General features: G+C 44.0%; 1 long non-coding RNA gene across 1 annotated transcript; it reads left to right on the top strand.

The window, feature by feature from the left end:
- Positions 1 to 274: 274 nt before the first annotated feature.
- On the top strand, positions 275 to 10,109 carry LOC134481482 (uncharacterized). Its single transcript, XR_010056983.1, has 2 exons — positions 275 to 628; positions 9,627 to 10,109. It is a non-coding gene; the product is annotated as an uncharacterized LOC134481482 (long non-coding RNA).
- The last annotated feature ends 402 nt before the right edge of the window (positions 10,110 to 10,511 follow it).

The following is a 10,511-nucleotide window of genomic DNA, read 5'->3' as shown; positions in this document are numbered from 1 at the left end:
GGCCTCCACCCTGCGTTATTAAAGATCTCTCACTAAACCTAGAGTTTTGCCTATTTGACTAAGTCGCATGACCAGTGAGCCCCAGAGATCTGCCTGTCTCTGCCTCCCCAGCACTGAGGCTGATATGCATGTACCACCACACTCAATTTTAATATAGAAGGTTTGATTCCAAGTCCTCCCAACAGCCATTTCTAAGGGGTGAGTAGAATGTCAGGATGCACTCCTGGCTGGCAGCCAGAAGGACAGATGACCTATGTTGATGTTCCTTCTGTGCCTTGCTCAGTGCTTGGCATGCAAACAGTGCTGTCTGGCAAAGTGCTTCCCATTGAGCAATGATGAAGTAGAACAGCCAAGAAATGACACGGATGATTTTACAGAGCATGGGCGGGCTTGAGTGGGCGTGGGCTGTACCTTAGTGGTAGAGCACTCCCCTCACATGCTGATGCTGTAGGTTCAGTCTTCAGTACTACCAAACAAATAAGAAAAGCCTGGGTGTTTTCACAGAGCCTGTGACGGGACACAAGGGATGGGAGCTGAGGGAGCTGTCGGGAGTTTCGTCAGTCCCGGGATGGAGCCTCAGCTTTTATCTTCTGCCTCAGTAGCCTTGGATGGAATTTTTGACTCTCAGGTAGGAGGCCTGGTGAGAGCTCTTCTGGTGCTTCAGTTCTCAATGCTATGGAGTCCTGAGCTCAGGACTCAACAAAGAGCAGTTATAGGAGGCACCTCAGTGTCTCCTTCTCTCCCCAGGAGGGAATTTAGACATCACTCGACAACTGAACATTTCTGTCCTTTTTAAAAATTATTATACGAGTTTTAATTTTCATTATGGGATTTTTAAAACAATTGGGTTTTGTTGGTTTCCCTCCCTCTCTTTTCCCATCTCTTTGTACTCGTCCACCCCTAGTGACTTCTTTTAGTTCCCTCTCTATGTGTATACCTATGTGTGCTTTCATGTGCATGTGTGTGTTCGTGAGTGTGTGCCTGCATGCACAGGTCAGCACATATGCTTAGGTGTCATTCCTCAAACTTTTCACTACTACCACCACTACTTCCTCTTCTTCCTCCTCCTCCTCCTCCTCCTCCTCCTCCTCCTGCTCCTCCTTCTCCACCTCATTGTTTTGTTTGTGTTTTGTTTGTTTGTTTGTTTGTTTGGTTTTTTTTTTTTTTGGTTCTTTTTTTCGGAGCTGGGGACCGAACCCAGGGCCTTGTGCTTCCTAGGCAAGCGCTCTACCACTGAGCTAAATCCCCAGCCCCCGTTTGTTTGTTTTTTGAGACGTGGTCTCTCACTGGCCTGGAACTTGCCAACTTGCCTCTGCTTACCCAGTGCTGAGATGATAAGAGTGTGAAGCCATTACACCAGGCCTTTTAGTGTTAATATGGGTTTGAGAGATCTATTTCATGTACTCATACTTGCAAGGCAAGCACTTCACAACTGAGCTAGTCTTGGCTCCCACAATCCTTACCCTCTTTCCCATCACTTATGTCCTATCCCTGCTTCTCCATCCTAATCCTCAACACCTCTGCTTCCTTGATCCTGTGGCCTCACTTCTGGTCATACTTTCACTTACATCCCTGGAAATCAGCGGGATGGCTGATTTGAGAGCTCTGCATTCTGGTCCTTCCTAAAATCACTTTGAAAGAGTAAGACCTACACACAAGGGAAAACATGCAGTTTCTTTGTTGTTGTTTTGTTTTGTTTTCATTTTTTGAGTTTGGGGTAGAGCACTTACTATTTTAAATTGTCCATTTTCCTGAAATTTTCATAATTTCATTTTGCTTTGTGGCTGAATAGGATTCTACTGCCCATAGACATAGTTCATTTTCCATCCATCTGCTGGTAGACATCTAGGCTGGTTCTATTTCCTAACTACTGTGGCTAATGCAGCCATAAACACACACGTGCAAATGTTTCTGCAGCAGGACATGGAGTTCTTTGGGAATAATAGAAATTAATCGATTATTGAGGTCACCTAGTTTTACTCTTGAAAAATAAAGGATTTGTTTAACTAACATCAGGTAGAAAATTGATTCCAGAAAGGATCAGGAGTTAGCATCCTGATTCTCAAGCCAGAGCCATTTCTTTTTACAACCTCCCATAGCTTGTTTGTCTCAGGGGGAATTTATCATCTCCTCTGTTTCCAGGAGCCTGCAATGCAGTCCCCATTACGGTTGGTTTCCTGTCCACCCAAGGCTAAGCTGTGATCATTTAAATAAAGTTGCACAGAATTCACTCCTCATGGGTGCCTATATTCACTGCCTTCTTTGAAGCTTTCATCTAAGACTGGTACCCTCAGAATCTAAAACCTGTTTGTCCACCCATCACTGAAGTCTTTTCTGTATCGTCAGATTCTGTGTCATGCTCTCTTAAAACTAAGCTGGCCTTACATTTCAGGAAGGTAATCAGTTCTTCACCTGGGACAAGTTCCTAGGCCTCTGTGAAATGTTCCCTATAATAAAAGTGGTTAGATTTCTTGTCTACTGCCCACCCTAGCCTATCTCCTACCAGTTGAAGACATAAAGGGATGAGAGCCTCTTCTTGGGCTGAACAGTAGTGTGGGATCTAGGTCTATCAATGAGCTTAGAGGAGTGTGGAGAGGTTTGGCCTTGGCAGGACTAGACCCACCAAGCAGGAGAAAAGCTATGGCTTTTCAATATCAATATCTCTTCCAGGGCTGTGTCTTGGTCTTGGTTTCTGATGGTTAATTTTGACTGTCATCTTGACTGAGTCTGAGATATACCTGTGAGAGGATCTTTGAGGCTATATTCAGGAAGGATGAAATGGAGGTGGGGGAAAATACCTCTCCAAAAGCAAACTTCCAAGTGCCTGCTCTGATATATAGAAATCCAAGAAAAAATAGTACTGCTTACCTGCCTTTACTTCTTACTGATAAATTTATCTAGCTCTCTGTTGGTGTTGCTACTGATGATGATGGTGGTGGTAGTGATAATGGTGATGGAGATGGAGATGCTGTAGCCGATATTGCTGCTGCTGTCATCGGAACCCACCTTCTTCAGTCTTCCAACACAGACTGAAGACTACCGATTCTCTAAGAATCATTCACACCCTCTGCATCAAATTAGGACTTCCAAGGCTTTTAGCTTTGTGGACTGCGCAGTTACTGGGTGTTCAGCTTCTCTAGTGTGAAGATGGTCCATGTGGAACTCAGTGCCTGCCATGCAAGCCAATCGAATACATTCCCTTTGCAGTGCACTCTTTCATTCTATTGGTTCTGGTCCTCTAGAGGAGCCTGACTAACACGTGACCCAATATCAGAAAAGGGCTTTGGAGTAGCCTACTTCTCCCCTCTAGTCCCTCACACTGCAGCCTCTCAGCCTGCATCCCTGCTCCCTATCAATAATCCATCAATTAAGGGCTGCTAAAAATGTGCATCCACACAGCACATTAGGCAAGCGGGGTCCCCTTGCTCTTCAGGTCAATGGCCGTAGGATTATCAAGCCAGCCATTGATGTTGTTTCATTCTTCCCTCCTGATCCCCTGTGAGAGAAGCAGAGAGCTTCATTCAAACTGAAGGCTCAAAGACAAAAGAGAAATCTCTCCACCACACTCCAGATCAAGAGAATCCAGAGGCAAGCTGTGGCCTCCTGCTCTCTCTTCCCTGGCTTCTTTCTTTGTGCTAATAATTGTCATTTGAAGAGTGTTTAGCTCTGAAGACAAGAGTGTCAAAACCTCTAATACTTTAAGTTTAGTGTGTACAGGGCACGGGGTAAGCTTCTGTTTGGAAGGTCATGGTTTTCAAGGAAAAGTACCAGGCCATGACAAGAACTCGGAATCTACCTCCCTCTAGGTGGGAAATGTAAATGTAGATGAGGAACAAGAATTTGCCATGTGGGGTTTGGGAGATAGCTCAGTCGGTAAAGTGCTTGCCTCATGAGCACAAGGACTGAGTTCAATCCTCAGTCCTCAGCACCAAGGCAGGGATGGTGGTTCACTCTTATTATCTCAGTCCTGTGTGTGTGTGTGTGTGTGTGTGTGTGTGTGTGAGAGAGAGAGAGAGAGAGAGAGAGAGAGAGAGAGAGAGAGAGGGAGAGACAGAGAGAGAGAGGGAGAAACAGAGAGAGAGAGAGAGAGAGAGAGAGAGAGAGAAAGAGAGAGAGAAATTCTTGGGACTTGTTGTCAGACAGCTCTAGGTTGCAGTGGGAAACCCTGGCTCAAAAAATAAGGTAGACAGTTTCTAAAAGAACAACATCCAGGGTCAACCTTCCACCTGTGTGTGCACACGTGCACACATGTACCTGAACACAGAATCCATGAATGCATGTGTGCACATGTACAATGTTTGCACAAATTTGGACTTTTGAGAAAAATCACAAAACTCAACAGGGAATGGAAACTTGAAGGGAAAACTCTCTCTCTCTCTCTCTCTCTCTCTCTCTCTCTCCCCCTCCCCTCTCTGTATATGCATGTATATAAAATACAAAATGGGGTTCTAATTTAGACAATCTAAATATAGCCTGACACTACAACAGTAGCTATACCAAGGGAGAGAGAGAGAGAGAGAGAGAGAGAGAGAGAGAGAGAGAGAGAGAGAGAGAACGCTGAGTTGAGTTTCAATGTGGAAATTTTCTGGTATCTCTTTAAAAACACATGCCCGGCAAGGGGACTCAGGCTAGAGTCAGAGGGACAGATCATATCCAGCTGGCTTTGAATATATAATTAGATAACTTTTGACCCAGTGCAATACCTACAGCTACCCAATGACTGATAAACAAGGCATCCATTGTCACCGACACCCACACTTAAGAAGAGGTTAAAAAATGTGTGGCCATTGTCTAACCCTCAGCTTCTTAAACCGTGGATGTCATTCCATACCGGGGTCATGTGACTGAACGTGGGAACCAGGAAGTAGCTGGGAATAGTGAAAAGTTTCTGAACACACAATGAGCAAAGATTAATTTGAAATCAATTATGTAACACGAATCCACAGTGTGTCTGGCAGTGCTCACCCATGTTGCATCTGCAGTCTCAGTTCTGGACACACAACCATGTGTATTTTGCCCTGTTCCTGCTGACTTCATACAACACCGACAAATGCAGTCTGGAATACTTCAGCGCAGATTCAAGACTATCCCATGTTATGAATGTCAGTGTTTTTACAGTACATGTAAAGTTGTCTGCATCTATGTAGAAACATGATCTTTCGGGACTGGAGAGATTGTTCAGCTGCTAAAAGCATGTACCATGTTTGCAGAGGACCACAGATCAGTTTTCTGAACTCATGATGTCTGACTTAGAACCACCTTAAATTTGAGCACTAGCAGATGTAGGCCTCTTCTGGTCTCCTTGGACCCTGGGTCCATTGCGCATGCACACACAGTACACAAATTGTGGTGGTTTCAATACGAATGGCCCCCATAGGCTCATATATTTAAATGCTTGGTTGTTAGGGATTGGCACTACCGGAGAGGGAACAGAAGTGTGGCCTTGTTGGAATTCTAATTCTCCCTCTACCTCCCTCTGTCAGGACAGTCCCTTCCTCCCTCAGTCCCTCCCTCCCTCCCGCCCTCCCTCCCTTTCTCTCTCTCTCTCTCTCTCTCTCTCTCTCTCTCTCTCTCTCTCTCTCTCCCTCCCCCCCCTCCTTCTGCCCCTGGATCAGGAGATAGTCCTCCAGGAGCATGACTGCCTGTGGGTTGCCATTCCTCCTGCCGTGTTGATAATGAAATAAGTTTCTGAAACTGCATGCAAGCAGCAATTAAGTGCTTTGTCTTACAATAGTTGGGTCATGGTCTCTCTTTACAGCAATAGACTAAGACGTAAATTTAAAACATAAAATACTAAAAATAATCTTTAAATTACAGAAAGTTATCTCTTAAACATGTATCAGTATTTCTTTGGACTATACTGTAGTAGAATATTTAATTTTAAAAATTGCTGTTTGAGTTATTGGCCAGTGTTTCACCATAAACCGCTCAATGACTTTTGACTTAAAAATAGAACAGAATTTCTAATAATTTCTAAAATGGTCCTAAAATACTTTTGCCTATTTATATCGTAGTCTTTATTTAGCTGTGTTCTCAGCATCACGGATTATCAAATCAAAATACTGGCCAACCCTGACAAACACTAAGGATTCTCCTGACTGCTGTACCAAATATTCATCCCTCTAATTACTTAACTAAAAATATTCAAACACATCCATCTCATTAGTATGCAAATTTGCTCTGGTCCTTAATAAATGTTAAAATTTCACACGTGCCAAAGAACTGTTTTAAAATAAATTTCGTTATGGTTTATTATAGGTAAATGTTTGATTTGCAGGCCTACTTCACATACCTATTTTGCGTACCGACACACAGGTTCACAGAGAAGGGTTTTTTGTTTGTTTGTTTGTTTGTTTTTTGTTTTGTTTTGTTCAAAAGGGGTTGAGAGTGAAAGACGGCATAAGAAGTCACAGTAGACATTTAAGGATTTGTTTTCTTTCCTATCCTTATGTTTATGTATATGGTGGATATGTGTGTGTTTGTGAGTGTGTGTTTGTGTGTGTGTGTGTGTGTATGCATGTGTGTATGCATGTGTGTACATGCAGGGAGAGGTCTAAGATGGCTGTCAGGAATCATCCTCACTGCTCTGCCACCTTATTCTTTGAGGCACAGTCTCTTGATCAGAATTAGATCTTGCCAATATGGCTAATTTTTCGAGTCAGATCGCTCTGGGGATCTCTGGCCCCTGCATTTCCAGGCTGACAGGTAGGCCACTGTCTGGCAAGTGGATCATGCCACCAGATAGAAGATCTGATAAGCATGAGTGAGCCCAAATTCTGTAAAACTCAAAACTGAGTACAGAAGGTGTGGGGCCAGCATCCCTGCCAAACTCTAGCTGTTTTGGAACTTGTAACCACGACTCCCCATTGAGAGGACAGTGGCAATCAGTCACTTAGCATAAAAACCTGAAGTTCTCCATGCTAATGAGGTACCTAGATAGGCCCTGTGTGTTTGTTTACACAATGAGCATCTTTCTCTTCTGGGGCACTCCTTCCTGCAAAAGGTATTTAATTCCTGGTTTACTCTGAGTAAGGTATATGCTTTTATATGCCATCAAATAAAGCAGTTTGGAAAAGCAAGGACCATCTCTGCATCAAAGAGAGCTGGGCTGGGTGGGGTGGGGGGAGGGGTGAAGGAGGCCTTCATTGTAAAGAGCTATGTCTCCCTTTCAGCTGCACTCACTCAGAAGTAAAATGGGTGCTTCCACTGACCCCCATCCCCATCCCTGGATCTGCCTTGAGGGGATGACCTGACTGGGGACCCAGTTCCCAACTCTGAGTAGGATTGTGGTGGAGTCTGCGTGCACAGGAGGCTGGGAACCACAGCAGTCATCCCTCAGGAAAACATGGACTGAGGACCCCCATTACGAATTGTGTCCTGCCTCCCTTGAGCAGCTGACTGGTGGGGCCCTGGTAGTGCTCTGGGCTCCACAGCAGCACAGCAGACACAGCCTGGCAGACCACCATATCTTGTGGCATTCATGAGATGATGGAATTCAACCTTAGTCCCCACCTCACACTTGTTTAGCACTGAACATTAACTACTGAGCACCCTCTCCAGCAGGATTTGATACATATCAGGTCTTCTATTGGGTGTATAAAGGCCCACAGGAATGGTTTTTAATCTATAACAGAAGGGTGCTACCATGGGCTATGAAAATCACAAGCTGTAGAGATGACAATATCCAAATTGACAACTAATACACATCCAATACACACACACACACACACACACACACACACACACACACACACACACACACACGCGCGCGCGCGCGCGCGCGCGCGCGCACGAGCAAAGGTATGTAGGGAGACACTGGGACACAAAAGGTAAAGTGAGAAAGAGAAATAAGGCTGCCAGGAGATGTTGGACTATTAATTTAGCAGTAACTAAAATGGAAAGAAGGACAAACAGAATAAAACAGAAGTCCAAAACCAATGTAGATTCAGTCTCTATAACCACCCGAGTCTGAGCGGCCTGCGACAGTCCTGATGTCATCTTTGCTCCTTTGTTCTTGGTCTTGTTCGTTTCTGACAGGGCTTCCATTGGTACCAGTTTTTCTTTTACTCTTCTGAGCTTCCTAGCTCACTTTTCTTCTCCCTGCATTCTTTCCTTTTGTATTGTTCAGGTTTTACTGCACGTTCTTTGGGTGATTTTTCTTAGGAAATCTATTTTTGACTTATCTTCGTTCTATTTTCCATTAGTTTGGAAAAATTGAAATAATTAAAAAATAAAAAGAAAGAAAGAAAGGAAGGAAGGAAGGAAGAAAGAAAGAAAGAAAGAAAGAAAGGAAGGAAGAAAGAAAGACAGACACAAAGTAGACTGTGCAAACCCTGGAAAACAAGCCAACAAACAGAGTCCTTCTGTGGACTCTTTAATTTCATGCCTTTAAGCTCCTGTCCCGATTTTCCTTAGTGATGAACTATTACCTGGAAGCATAAAGTGAAATGAACGGTCTTAGGGTTCTCATTGCTGTGAACAGATACCATGACCAAGGCATCTCTTATAAAGGCAAACATTTAATTGGGGGCTGGCTTACAGTTTCAGAGGTTCAGTCCATCATCATCATAATGGGAACCATGGCAGCAGCATGCACACAGAAATAGTCTGGATCCAAAGGCAGCCAGGAGTAAAATCTCTTCTGCTCGCAGCCAGGAGGAGGCCCTCTTCCGAACTGGGTGGAACTTGAGCACTAGGAGACCTCAAAGTTCACTGCCACAGTGACTTACTTCCTCCAATAAGGCTGTGCCTATTCCAACAAGGTCACACCTCCTAATAGGGCCACTTCCCATGGGCCAAGCCTTCAAACAACCATTATGAACCCAAACTGGTTGTTGTTTGTGTTTTATTACAGCAACAAAGAAACAAACTAGGGCATATCTGGGGTCCCGCCTTGAATACAGAGAAGAGAGCAAGCTGAGCACAAGCATTCACTGCTAAGCTTCCTGACCTTAGATACAATGTGTCTAACTGCCTTACACTCCTGCTGCCATGACTTCCCTGCAATGATAGTCTGTATCTTCAAACCTTAAGTGAAGATCAATCCTTCCTCCCTTAAGTGGCTTTTTTCCACACCAATGATAAGAGCAGCTATGTAACCTCTCTGAGCCTTCATTTCCTTTTCTGTCAAAATGGTAACTTGTCCCATAGCATGCTGTAGTGATCATGAGGAAGAGGAAGGGATATATGTCTCATCAAATCTTACAGAATATTCCAAATGAAATCAGTGCCACATTGTGTTAAGGATAAATACCAGTTTTATAGGAAAACTCTGGTGAAGGGCTCTTGGCTCTCTTCCCTTGACATTTCCTAATTAAACAATCTCTTTTGGCCCTACCACTCCCTTTGAAATTGCACCACAGGCAACCATCTGCCTTTTGTGCTGTGTTTGATAAACACATGGGCTCATACTCCGTGCCTCCTGCCTTAAACTCTAAACACTTCTACACTTTTCATCAAAAGCATCACCTCACGAGATCAGCCATGAAAGTCTTCACATCATTCACAAATCAGGTGTTTGAACTTTATCCAGAAACAAAATTATAGAAGTGGGGGGCAAAGGCATGTCTCTGTTTGTTGGCCTTTAAATATCGCCTCACCGAGCAACTTTTCATCTTGTTTTACAGGAGATTAATTTCTGAGCAGTGATGATTGTTTGATTTTAGATTAGAAGACAGCCAACACCAGCATCAACCAACCCAACAAGACAGTCCCTAAAGAATTTACACTCCGTCTAAGACTATATAACTATAGCCTCTTCCCAAAGCAAGTTTCTGAGACAGACAGACCTTGAAGTGAAGAAGAAAAGAAAGTGTGCCTCATTCTCCACTGGTGTCATACGGAAGGCCCACAACTAATGTCCCAGTTAGATTTAACTATCAACTTGATACCGCCTGGAGTCACCTGAGAATCCTTCTCAACCGAAGTATCTCTCTGATCAGAGCCACTAAGGGCATATCTGTGGGGCACTGTATTGATTATGAATTGCTGTTGGAGGCCCAGACCACTGTGGGCCATCCATTTCCTGTGCGTGTGGTCTTGGGTTATATAAAAGTCATGAGCCTGCGAGTGAGCCAGGAAGCAGCATGGTTCCATGGCTTCTGCTTTGAGTTCCTGCCTGGAGTTCTTGACTCGACTTCTTTCAATAATGGACTGCAGCTTGCAAGCTGAAATAGAATCATTCTTCCATTCTTAGTACTAATCTCAGCAAACCCTCTGGGTTAGATTGGAAGCATTTGGTGTGATCAGATAGGTTCTCCCATTATGAAATTCTGTCTGTCCCCTGTTCGTCCCTAACTCTTCCCCCTTCCCAATTTTTACTTGCTCCCTGGATGCCCAGTTTCAGAGAACTCTTTTTATTTTCATGGAAAAGAGATTCTCCTCCAACTAACTAGGACCCATAGGGGCTGAAGCAAAAACCAAGGGAGCCTGTATGGATCTGACTGAGATCCTCAGCATATGTTATGGTTGTATAACTGGGTGTTCTTGTGGGACTGCTAACAGTGAGAACA

The sequence above is a fragment of the Rattus norvegicus genome, chromosome 13 (assembly GCF_036323735.1).
Source record: "Rattus norvegicus strain BN/NHsdMcwi chromosome 13, GRCr8, whole genome shotgun sequence".
In the NCBI taxonomy this organism is placed as follows: domain Eukaryota; kingdom Metazoa; phylum Chordata; class Mammalia; order Rodentia; family Muridae; genus Rattus; species Rattus norvegicus.
This window is presented reverse-complemented; position numbering and strand designations above follow the sequence as displayed.